This window comes from Alexandromys fortis, unplaced genomic scaffold (genome assembly GCF_014885135.2).
Source record: "Alexandromys fortis isolate MF-2015 unplaced genomic scaffold, M_Fortis_MF-2015_v1.1 scaffold_34, whole genome shotgun sequence".
In the NCBI taxonomy this organism is placed as follows: Eukaryota; Metazoa; Chordata; class Mammalia; order Rodentia; family Cricetidae; genus Alexandromys; species Alexandromys fortis.
In genome coordinates, this window is record NW_026067933.1 from 8,456,475 (window position 1) to 8,468,720 (window position 12,246).

At 45.8% G+C, this 12,246-nt stretch overlaps 1 protein-coding gene across 4 annotated transcripts in view; it reads right to left on the minus strand.

The window, feature by feature from the left end:
• The window catches only part of Met (MET proto-oncogene, receptor tyrosine kinase), a 110,516-nt gene extending 99,407 nt beyond the window's left edge, over positions 1-11,109 (minus strand). Inside the window, exon 1 of one of the 4 annotated variants that reach the window (XM_050145881.1) lies at positions 10,852-11,109. The gene's annotated coding sequence lies outside the window, so the exon portion shown is untranslated. The remainder of the gene's footprint in view (positions 1-10,851) is intronic. The other 3 variants (XM_050145879.1, XM_050145880.1, XM_050145883.1) reach the window with 3 other exon arrangements.
• Between the last annotated feature and the right edge of the window lie 1,137 nt (positions 11,110-12,246).

Genomic DNA, 12,246 nt, shown 5'->3' on the forward strand with positions numbered 1-12,246 from the left:
CGAATGTTTAAACCTAAAGACTCTTCTAGCTCTTAAATGATATACGCTTGTTTGCTGTCCTTGTGTTAGCCAGATAGTGTGTAAACCACAGGCTCTCTTTGGACTTTGTGGCTTCCACTTGGAGGTAGGTGGAAAGAGAGGGTCATGCCCAAACGTGAAGCCAGGTCAGGTGACAGCTGCCTAGTTTACAGTCTCAGATGAACAAAAATACAGGAAGCAAAGACAAAAAGACAGGAAGTAATGTATGTTCCTCAAATCTTTAGATCAAGGTCTAAGTTTATTCAAAATATGAACTTTTAATTCCAGATTCACTCTAGCGTGGATTCCATTGTAGTGAACATCCCAAGAAAGGCTTCAAGATACATCCTCACAGGAAGCTAATTCATTCCCACAACAGAGAGTTTTCAGTGGAAAATGATTACTGATACAGTTCTTAAGACCATAGCTTTTGTTCACAGTAATAATTCTTATATTGTAGTGATTATGTATGATAGAAAAAAATTTTCTATGAAAACGGAACAAAAAGCTGACACACTTGTTGGGTTTAATGTCACAACTGTCTCTGAAAAGAGCACTTGACCCAGTGTACGAGGGCTGGCTGCAGAGGGCTTAGACCATGCCACTGATAATAAAAGCTGTGTTTCTGCCTTACATTCCTGCGATTCCCACCAGTAGACAAAGACAGGATAAACTTAGAGGCCGGTTTACATCTGGATAGTTATATTACTAAGCTTTGCAATGAATTTTGGGAGGCAGCCGGCTTTACAGAGCAAAGGTTTACTCGGCTCATAGCTTTGGAGCCTCATGGGCAGGAATTCATGGTGCGCAGCAGATGGCAATGGCCAGGGTATATGAAGCTGCGTGCTCACATCTGGAGCCAGGGATCAAGGGCTAGTGGCTCCAGTGTGCAACACATTTCCTCCTGCTAGCCACCTTTTAAAGATTTCCGCCACCTCCACTTGTTTACACCTTATCCATGGGCTTCTTTGGTGACGCAGCCATATTCAAACAACAATACAACCGATAGTCTCCCTTCTGTAATAAGTAAAGCGTGTGTGATGGAAGAGAAGGGGAGCTTAGGTTTTGCCCACAGCCTGACTTGTGTGTGTATGCACGCGCACATGCGCGAGGCTTCCATTGCTGATTTCCCACTTTGAGCCTCCTCTTTCCCATTTAGGATGAAGGCAACAATCCAACAGTGGGCTACGGAACCTTACAAAGTGTTCGGAAGAAGGAATACAAATGGTTATGAAATATTTTTGATAAATCCTCATTATATTTAGCCATCTCTAAAGCATTAAATGTTCTTTGAGATTTCATCTTACCCCAGCCAGAAAGGCTAAGATTAAGGAAACTAAAGACAATGAGTGCTGGCAAGGCTGTGGGAAAGGAGAACGTTCACGCGCTACTGTGAAAGGGAAAACTGAGGGAGCTGCTGTGGACCTTAGTGCAGCAGCAGCTCTGCTATTTGACCTGGCTGTACCACTTCCAGGCGTCTATCAAAAGGGCCCTACTGCCTGCTGCAAAGATACCTGCTCATTCGTGGCCGCGGTCGCTTTACTCACAGTGTCTGGAACATGACAACAGCCGACATGTCTATCAAATGATGAAGGAGTGATGAAATGTGAAGCCTGTATTAAAATGGAATTTTCTTTAGCTAGGAAGGAAAATGAAATGATGAAATTTTGCAGGTAAACGCGTGGATCTGGAAAACAGAATACGGAATGAGGTAACCTAGAAAGGCAAATGCTGCATGCTCTCACCGATACGTGGACTCTAGTGTCAAATCTTTAGATGTCTGTGTTGAATTTAGAATACCTATCTAATAAGGAAACAAGAAAGGGACTGTTGATGGGAAGGGCAAAGAAAGATCCCAAGGGAGATCGTTCTAACAGAACAGAGACCATATGGAGGGGGAAAGGGTTAACAATGGGGAGGGAGTTTTAAGTGGAGAGAGGGGTGGGAGGGTAGAGCAGGAGAGGGCAGTGGGGTGGGGCAAACAACACTGGGGATGTTTGACACAGCCATGTAGAAATGTATTTTATAGGTTTCATAGTACATGTATGTATTCATATAACAAGGTTGTTGGAGCTGCGCAGCAGATCATGCACATCCCAGAAGACGTATGTTGTCAAACAGAAATCCCAGTGCCAGGTATGAGATACCTCCCCTTGTATTGTTGGTCAGAGAAGTCCCAAAGACTCCAAAATAATTATGATTACTGTCATTACTTTTGGTTGGGGAAGAAAATCATCATCAGAGTTCCCCATCTGCGAACCCTGTGGGCCACAACAGTGACCAGCAAGATAGAGTCATGAGCACAATGCATGTTCCAGGAGTAAACAACTGCTTTCTAATTGCATTGAAGGCTCACTCTAGAGGAGAAAACACATGCCTGCTAACTGCAGGTCTGGCCAAGAACCCGTGGCTGTGGACCCTTCACCCTGTGAAGCCTCAACCCCTGAACCAACTGCTATCATTTTTAATAAATGGTCATAGTATCAAATTTCCCTCTAAATTGACATCTCTCTACCTATGGATTAGTTGAGTGGATGGTGGCTAATAACACAACACAATCATCCAAAGTGCCTAAGAAGTGCCCAGCCACAAACAGGACATCGATACCACACCCCTATCCTAAGGCTCAGGAACCGCAGTGGAAGACTACGTGAAATATTCTAAGAGCCAGAGGTGGGGAGCACCAGAACAAAACAGTCTCCTCTGGACATGAGAGGACACTAGACTCAGGAGCTCAGAACAGTTATGGTTGTCTGCAGAAGACCAAGCCAGTCGTTCTAGATGGAGAAGGAGGGGGCCTATGTGCTCCATTCCTAGCCAGAAGGGCTATGACCAGTTCACAGGCTCTGGGAGAAGAAGAGTCCATTTTCTTTAAGGGTCTGGCTTCTAGTAGGCTGATACCACACGTCAGAATTGGTGGGCTGTTAGATTTTTTATTTTTTTTTTGAAAGAAAGGACATGAAGTAGGGTATGAAGAGGCGGAAGTGGATCTGTAAGGCGTTAAGGGGAAGAATTGGGGCTGAACGTGGTTAAAATACATTGAAATGATCAAGAATAAAAATTCCTTTGCAGGAAAGGCAAGCGAGCAGGCAGCTGGGTCCTCGTTGGATGCTGACTTACAGTGCACCTTGACCCTTCAAGTGTTTTCCTATCATTCACCTCTGTTTTCTCACTGACCCAATACCCATCAAAACCTTCAGGTAGTATTGATTTTCTGTGTCTGTGGCATAAAAGTTACCACAAAAAAATGTCTTGAACTGAACAATTTTACATATTCTCTCCAAGGAACTTCCTTCATTTATCAAGCTCTAAGATCTTTTAACTGGAATTTTAAAACGCTTGCAACACAGTTGTGTAAAACAAAAAGAAAAATAAAACACATCGTTTTTAATTAATGATTAAGCCGCCAAGCACAAAAACATCAGAGTATTCTAAGCCATATAAATAAGTTGCTCATTCTACAGAGTTATCTGTAATGAAATGTCAAAACAAGACTTACTGATGACGTTTGGATGCAGTGACCCTTCAGAGTCAACAAAAAGAAATCTATAATTGTAGTAACATAACTCCCCCCTTTTTCCCATCTCCCCCAATATAAGAAATGACCAAACGTTGCTACTTCACATGTTGCATATGAGGAAGGGTTTCTGAGGATAAGATTCAATGGGCAATTAGAAACCTAAGTCTGGCATCAATACCAACCACATGGCCCGTTCCAGTTCTGCGCCCCCCCCTCTCTGCAAAGCAACCATGCATTCTATAAATTTGCATTTCAACTGCATGGAAAGCAGCACGCTTGTGTTGAGCCCAGCTGGGAAGTAGAGTCAGCAGATATCACACACAAACAGGAAATCTAGCTACCAGCAAGAAGGTGTTTTTCTCCACACAATGGAGTTCAATGTTATTTGGAGTGAAACCCAAGGGCACCATTACCATTGGGCACCCCTCATACCCTTGTACATGATAGTAGTTTATACCTATAGTGTATGTTTCCTAAGCCTATTTGAACTCGCTGCTATTCCTAGGCATACGTACACCTTCTCCTTTCTGGGCAAAGCTTTCAATCAGCAAGTGTGTCAAGGTGGGTGGAAGGAAGACAGGAATAGTAAAAGAGGGAAAATCAATTTTCAGAAAGCATATGGCAACAACAGAATATTTAATCAAATTAGCCTAGAAATTCCTTCCTATTTTCAGAACTCTTTGCAAGGCAGTTGCTTCATGGTACAAAATGAATTTCAATAAATGTCATATATTTAGTTAGATGGCTTATGTTTGAAAGTTGCCGAAACAGGTCAACGCACTCAGAATAGATCTTGTTCTAAGACATGACAGATGAATATTGATATTGAATATAAAGATTGGCATTAGGTAAAAGGTTCCGGGCTGAAGAAAGCCATTCACTTAACACTCAAGTAAGTATTTGCTGGATGCCTACTATGTGACAAAGGAGGAAGAGATGAATATTTGGTATATAAATAAGATGTTAGCACGATGAGGGTGTCAAAAATATTTCTTCGGTACCAAGGGTTTTCACATTGTGTTAGTGCCCATTCACGGGGCTCTGTTGATAGTTTACACCTATTCCACGTTTTTAAAAGATGCCATTTACTCACTCTTAGCAAAAACCAACGTCATATTTTCCCCGAAAAGCAGTGGGTACTTCCATGGTTTCAAAGATTCCGTAGACATCAAAGAGCTCCGAGGGACATTCAGTTTATGGGTAATGGTTTAAGGTTTAGTGAATCAAAAACACATGGATTAAATTTCCCTTAAAAGACCCCTAGGTTTAAAACTCAAAGGGAGAAAATGCTCTGGCCTCAAGCTAAGCCAAGACTTAGTTTTTAAAGTCAGTTTGAGTTGTCTTATGGACCCAACACTTGGCTGGGCTTTTCTTTCCCACATAAGCAGGCCTCAGAGGAGGCGACAGAGCACTCAGCTACGGACATTTACACTCCTCTCTCTCTCTCTCTGAGTTTGGACAGCTATCTTATGTCAACGGTCAGCAGTTGGAGTCATTTTTGGATCTCCAAGTGATTCTGTTGTAATATACAACTTCAAAACTGGACCTCAGATCGTAGGTGCTATCGCTCAGATTTCCTACTTTCAGGCAACACCTCATAATTTCAAAACAGGAAAAGGTCTGCAATCTTAATATATGCACTGCTTTATGGTGCATGATTATGTTTGTGTTTAAAATAGTAGGAAAACATACAGTACATAATCTTCCTCTTGTACACAATAGCTTTCCGGAAGGCCGCTAGCTTGGGCACTTTAGCTAGTTTCTAGGATTAGAGGAAACATGTCCATACATAACCTGTGAGCCTTTCTTTCTTTGGAAAAGTAGACTGCAACACCGAGCTGATCGCTTTGAAAGGGCACGCAAAGCCAGCAAAGCCAACAAGGTGGTGCACGTTTTGAGTTTCAATAATAGAGAGAGAAAAAACAAAGGGGGCAGGCTCAATCAGATCCAAAATAAAGAGCCAATATTCCAAGAAGAGAGCCTACTCTGAAGGGGGAGAACTTGGAAATGTAGTTCACACACAAATTGAGGATGGATTCAGCTTTCAGAAAATGAGGGCCTCGGCGTAAGAACAAAATAACTAGATTATCCTGCTACTTAGAGACGTCCATAGCCTGGTGCAAGGCATGCGGAGTGGCCGGTTTAGAGAAGCACGTTCTAAGTGATGGATGATAAAATAGCCTTGTCTTTTTTGACTTAACTTTCCACAGTAAATTTTTTTTTGAGAGTTCTAGAAAAACTAAGTGCTTTGTTTAGAAGGTCGTCTAAGATGCTCTTGACTGTGTGTGCTGCTCCACTGGACAGTACCCTAAGGAGCCACACCACTGGGCACAAACTGTCAAGGCCACATGGGACCAAATCTAGCCTGCAGACTTTGTGTCCCTCCTGAATGTACAGTGCTTTAAGTATACCAAGTTAACATTTTAAAACTGGAATCTGTGTGGATTCTCTTGAAAATTTATAAGATAGCTACCACGCTGGTTCATGACACGCAGAAAGGCCACACGACAGCCCCAATGTTGGATACCAAGTGATGACTGTCCACTCTCTGGTGGAACGTCTGTCAGCACCTGGGCAAAGTGGTTACCTTCATTCATTGAAGACACTTGTTTGCAAATATTTCTTTCTTTTTTTTTTTTTTTTAATTTTCGAAACAGGGTTTTTCTGTAGCTTTTTGGTTCCTGTCCTGGAACTAGCTCTTCTAGACCAGGCTGGCCTTGAACTCACAGAGATCCTCCTGCCTCTGCTTCCCGAGTGCTGGGATTAAAGGCGTGCGCCACTACCACCTGGCTGCAACATAGAAATAGGACCCGTGCAGAACAGGAGAGGAAGAGGGAGATCAGCACCGTGTCTTTGCATAGAAGGCAGAAGGACACGGAGAGAGGGGGAGACACAAGTGCCCAGCACACATGCTCTACACCCTAGCAATTGCCTCACTTCCTGGCACCCACCTGACACCCTGGAGAGGCCCTGCGGATGACTATGCGCGTTTTATTGCCCACAAATTCCACAACGTCAGACTCAGGGCAGAAGGTAAGAAGCCTGCATAGCCTAACGGGCCAACAGCTCTGCCGTTGAACCTGAGGAATGTAGGGAGCTGCCATGAAGCTGTTTTTGTGTTATAAACAAAAGGTCCGGGACACCTTTGTACCTTTGCCTTTGAGACTGGAGCTATCCACAGAGGCTTTTTAATTTTATTTTATTTTTTTAAAGAACACCCCACCTTCTAAATGAGAGACTCTGTGGCCAGCTGTGTAGTGCAAAATTTCAGAAAAACACAAGAACACAAGGATACTATGGAGGGGACCCTCGGCGTTCACACACTATCTCCTTAAGGTTCCGGCTAAGGTCATCCTTGATGAGAGGTCCTTCCCGCATCCCGTTGCTGGGTTCCAATCTCCATTCCTATCCTCCTTACCCTTCATCAGTGCCCATTCTCCTCATCACTAGCATACAACAGGCATTTTATTTACAATTTCTTGTTTGCCTCCCTCAACAGAACCGGGTGTCATGGGGTCACAGATTTGGAGGCCTTCATCCCCTATAGAAACCGCACACACTAGAACAATGCCTAGTAGATGCCCAATGAAGTATACTAAACCCCCAGCCACATTGTTAAGAGACATGGAGCTTGGCTTTCCTGAGCACCTGTGGCCCTCTGGCCACATCCCACAACTGTTTTCCCCCATCTCATAAGTAGTACACGGTCAGGTTTTCACCCTTATGATATCATCTATATGAACCATAGTTTTTCCCACATTACTCTGTGGCCCTGCGGCTCTGCAATTAGACGCAAAACCGGAGATCTGCATACATTCTTGCACACATCTACACAAGCACAGAAAGAATACATATGCCGGGGTCTGTGACTACAAAGGCGATTGTCCCCCATTTCACAGCGCTCACACCTCCTGTTACATACGCCACACGTGCGCGTCTTCTCTCTCAATTATGTTTTACAGCTTATAAAAGCTTTCTTCATTTTGTCCCTTGAAAAGCAAAGGAGTCTGATTTTTACTGGGTGTTTTTTTATTAAAACAAAACCCAAGGGGAATATAAACGTTAAACAATTTAACACAGCTGAAGAAATGTCTGAGAATGGGCTTTCTGATGGACTGGCAGGTTACAAAGCCACTCAGCGCTCTTAATCTGATAATGGTCAGAAGACCCCACACATATGAAAAAGGCTTTCTATTTTTTTTAAGTTAAGAGAAAAGTAAAAAGGAAATTGAGAGGCAAAGAGGGAGGCGGGGAGAAGGGGGTGGGGACTGGGTGTATATTACCAGAGGGTAGAAATATTACACTCATCTTGGTCTCTAACCAGTGGAAAGTCTTGCAGGAGCTAAGCCTCTGCTGCTGGCTGGGAATGGGCTGCGCAGCTGGCTCAAGCCAGCCCAAGTCTATGATGTGGGACAGGGAAGGCCTTCAGATGAGCTGTGCCCACTGTGGAGGACATGAAGAAGGAAGCAAGCAGAAGCAGCCCAGACATCTGAAGGCCTTTATGTTTCAGTCTTCAGCGAGTGAGATGACTGAATGTCTTTTTCCCGTAACGTTCCCTTAATAATTAGGGATTGTAGCTTCACTGTGTATGTGTGCTATCTGGCTACGCCATTCGACTGTAAATTTCTCAAGGGCAGATCCATTTTTATTTCCCTCCTCCACTTTTGGATATTCTCCTAGAACCAGCACAGATACTGATCACAGTAAAGCTTCTTTGCTTGTTTTGGTGAGAAAAATCTGAGTTCGGTAGTGAGCCAGTAAGTGTGAGGAACTCATAACCAACATGATCCCAAACAGACACTGGTCACGGTGTCTACTGCATATTGCTGAGAGCTGGCTGTTGTTTCGCACTGAGAAAAACCCATGAAACTCTGTCCTGAGGGCCCACTATCAGACAAGAGTTGCAACATAACCAGGCAGGAGAGGACTTCCTGCACTTGAGAGTCTGCATTCATTCACTTTGTCCCTGAAGGGAGAATGATAAGGATTAGGTATCCCAGGCACGAACACAGTTGGCCAAAGGGTATCAAAGGGACGCTGGAGGAGTAGCTCTGCATTTAAGGGCAGTGACTGCTCCCTCAGAGGACACGGACAGTTATCTGTAACTTCACTTCCAGGAGATCTGATGCACTCTTCTGGCCTCCATGGGCGCCAGGCACATACACAGTGCAGAGGTACGCACGCAGACAAAACACCCGTACACATTTTCCCCTGCAGTGGTAGGGAAAAGAAGGAGACATGGCTCTGGTGATGATCACCAAGCCGAAGGCCATGAAGACGAAACCAGAAAACTGCGTGATGTGGGGGCAAAGCCAAGGGACAGAGATGAAAAGCGAAGGGGGACAGAAATGAGAGGGAGTCTGGATGCGTGGTTAGCCAAGCCTGGCCATGGGTGTGAACCAGAAAGTGACACTTGGACAGCCCCACAGTGCCAGCCCCTGAGTTCTTCTCTTTGTTCTGAGAAAACCACATCTGAGGAAACCTGTACCTGCGGTTATTACAAAGACTTGTAAAAAAAAAAAAAAAACCTGACTAACTCTACTGTAAACTATTTATTTCTATCAACAGTACTGCAAATTGACCTTTAAAGTGTAATTCTAAGTGCAATCCTCATTAAAACATTTTTTTTAAAAAGAGTTCAGGACAAACGAGGCGAGTTTGTTTACGTGGTCTTAGAAATCATAAATTGTAGGTATTTACCTTGTTGAGAAAATTATTTTCCTCTCATTATAGACTTAAAAGCAACCCAATATTAAACTTTCATATTAACGGCCTGTCGCCAGTTTTACTTTTCTCTTTGACAGATAAAGCTTGCCCTAGGTTCTCAGAGCCTGTAGTGCATCCCTAGTGTAAACTCCCTGCTGCACACGATCAAGAACAAAGCAGTATGGGAAAAGGCAGCAGTTGCCTGATCATCCTCCACACGCTCTAAATTCATCTTGTTTACAGCGGAATATGCCTAAGTTAATAACTATTGACGAGCGCCCTGCTGAGTCTGGGAACTGACCGCAAGATTTAAAAGATTTAAAGCACCTATTACACTCTGTAGGAACGCATTTTTCGGTGCTTTAAAACTTCTTATTGAAGATGGACATATCACCCGTGTTGTTTATCTGTTCACAGTGAGGTAAACACTGACTGTATCACAATCTGCAGTGGCAGAGACCACGGCACCTCATTTCTGCTCCACAATGGAAGTTTCCCCTTGAGAACAAAGCCGACTCGGCTTCCAGATGGAGAGGAACGCTATATACCTGTAAATAATCTGAGCAACATTAACAGTGTTCCCATAAAAGCACAATTTATATCCCAGTAGCAAAGGAAAACACCGTGTACATCATTTTCAGATCATCTCCATGCAGAAAAAATTCATTAGTCAGCTCTAATAGTTGAGCTGTAAAGGAAAATAATGTTCTTCTGAATCCATTTGCATGGCAATGTGTGTGTGGCTGGCTGCTGGAAGCGACAGAATAAACCTCCACCCAATGCTACAAAATGCGAACAGTCTTCTTAAGATGCCGTCTATATTCTCTCCCGTTACAGCTTTTACAATCTCCTCGTATTCATGGACCGTTTTAACTTGGCAATTAGAGACTCCTGATTCTTTCGCCTAAGAAAGTTGACAATATTTCATTCTGCCCGCGAGCTGCTTTGAACACAGCCTGTGATAAGGCAAAAAACCCACGGACAGGCACTCATGCGTGAACCCCTGAAACCCTTGCCAACTGCCGAATTAGCAAATGGCTCTTCTAAAACATAAAAGATAGGAAATGAGAAACCACAGTTTGGAGTAAATTCTGCATTGTACTTTCATTTGGTGTTTTAATAATTATACCGGCACTAGCCAGCCTGCCTGACCTCTGGTTATAATGTATTTCACCTCCACAGAGTCCCAGCAAAAAGATCAAGTAGGATCAAAAAATGATGGATCACACACTCTGCGTTTTTGCCAGGAATAAAAAATTCAGACCATCCCAGAAACACCTGCCCTTTGGAAAGACGCCCCCACCCCCACCCCCGCCCCACATAAGGCAGAGAAAGCAGGGCTGGGAACAAGGAAATAGCTGAGCTCAAACCTTGCAGGCTACATCACCCTGGACAGGGTGACCGGATCCCTTTTGTAAGGGCTGAGTCAGATCACGACGGTAAAACTTGCAGAGCCACAGCAGTCCATGAGCACCCACTGCTCCCAGCGCCCTGAGTCACACAGGTGGCCGTCAACAACACTATCCTAAGGCGACAAGCTCAATTCTAGTTTGCACCTTCCCCGACCCCATCCCTTCAGTTTCCCAAGCCCCCGAGCTCGCACCCACCTCGTTGGTCTTGCCCTGCGGAGCGGCAACCAGTTCCCTTTAGTGGAACAAAGAAAGCGGAGGTGCTGGGGAGAGGGTGGGTGCGGGATTGACGCGGCTGGAGTTTGTACCTTGCGGTGCCCGGGAGCGCGAAGTCAGCCGGCCGGGACCAGCCGCGCGCTCCGCCCTTCTCCGGCGAGTCAGCGGTCGCCCCGCATCTGGCTCGGCACCAGGTCACCCGGGATCGGGAGCTGTGGGCGGCGAGGCTGTCCTGGTCACCTGCGGCCCGGGCCGAACCCCGCCGAGCGCCCTCGGACTGCTCCGCCCCTTCCCACACGCGCCCTGCCCGGCCCGTGACTCAGCCGGGCATTGGCGGCGCCCCGGCGCGTCCGGGCTGGAGGCAAAGAGACACAGGCACCCGCCCCAGCACGTGTCCGTTCGTCCCTGTCGCTTTCGTCTGTCCCACCGGTCCCTCGAGGGGCCGAGGTGAGAACTGGCACCACCCTCGGGGTGGGTGGGGGACACCGTCTCCGCCCTTCCCGCCGCCCGTGCGCCTAGCCTGGGGGGGGGGGGGTAGAGGAGGGGTCGCGCCTTCTCAAGCCCCGCCCCACCTCCGCCCTCGACAAGGTGAAACTTTCTAGGTGGCAAAGTTTCCCTCTCCCTGGCTACTTGTTTTCTCCTCCTTCCCCGGCTTCCGAGTCTGAAGCGAGCACAGCGGAAGATCAACGGCCCCGAGTCTCCCCCTCCTGGTGCTCCCGCAGCGAGTGTCACCCGCACTGAGCGCACGCACCCCAGGCGCACCCGGGCGATGCAGCCTCTCCCACGCCCGCCCGCGGTGGCGGCCCCGCGCTCACCCGCGAGACTGAAATCTGGGCTGAAACAAGGGGCTCATTGTCACAGACGCTGGTGGGAGTGCATGGGCGGATTGTCCCAGTGATTTCATTTTGCAACCATTATCCCCTACTATAATAACTCTAGATTTCTAGAGGAAGAACCCCAGGAGTTTAACCTAGCAGAGGCTTCCGTTTAACTTTCACTTTTTCTCATAGCCGGACATAGGGTGATTAAATAGACAAATAGCAATTAACAAAACCAACAGGAAGTTCAAGTCTCAAATGTTAAAAACTCAGATTGTTGGGAAGGGTTTGGGGGCAATAGTTAACTTATGAGGATTCGCAGTTACCTACCAGAATAGAGTAAGGCGAAAGGATCTATCCATTGCCTTTCAGGACACCAGTTCTTTCCATGTTCTTAGAGCTGGTTTGACAATGGAAACAGGTAGGGAGTCGCTAGTCACCGCGAGTCACTTCACTGACAGGTGGCACCGACTACACACAGATTGAAGACTAGGAAAGTAACACGTCCTCGTCTCATACATTTCTTATTGCTGCACTATGAGCCCCGCATGTTAGCAGA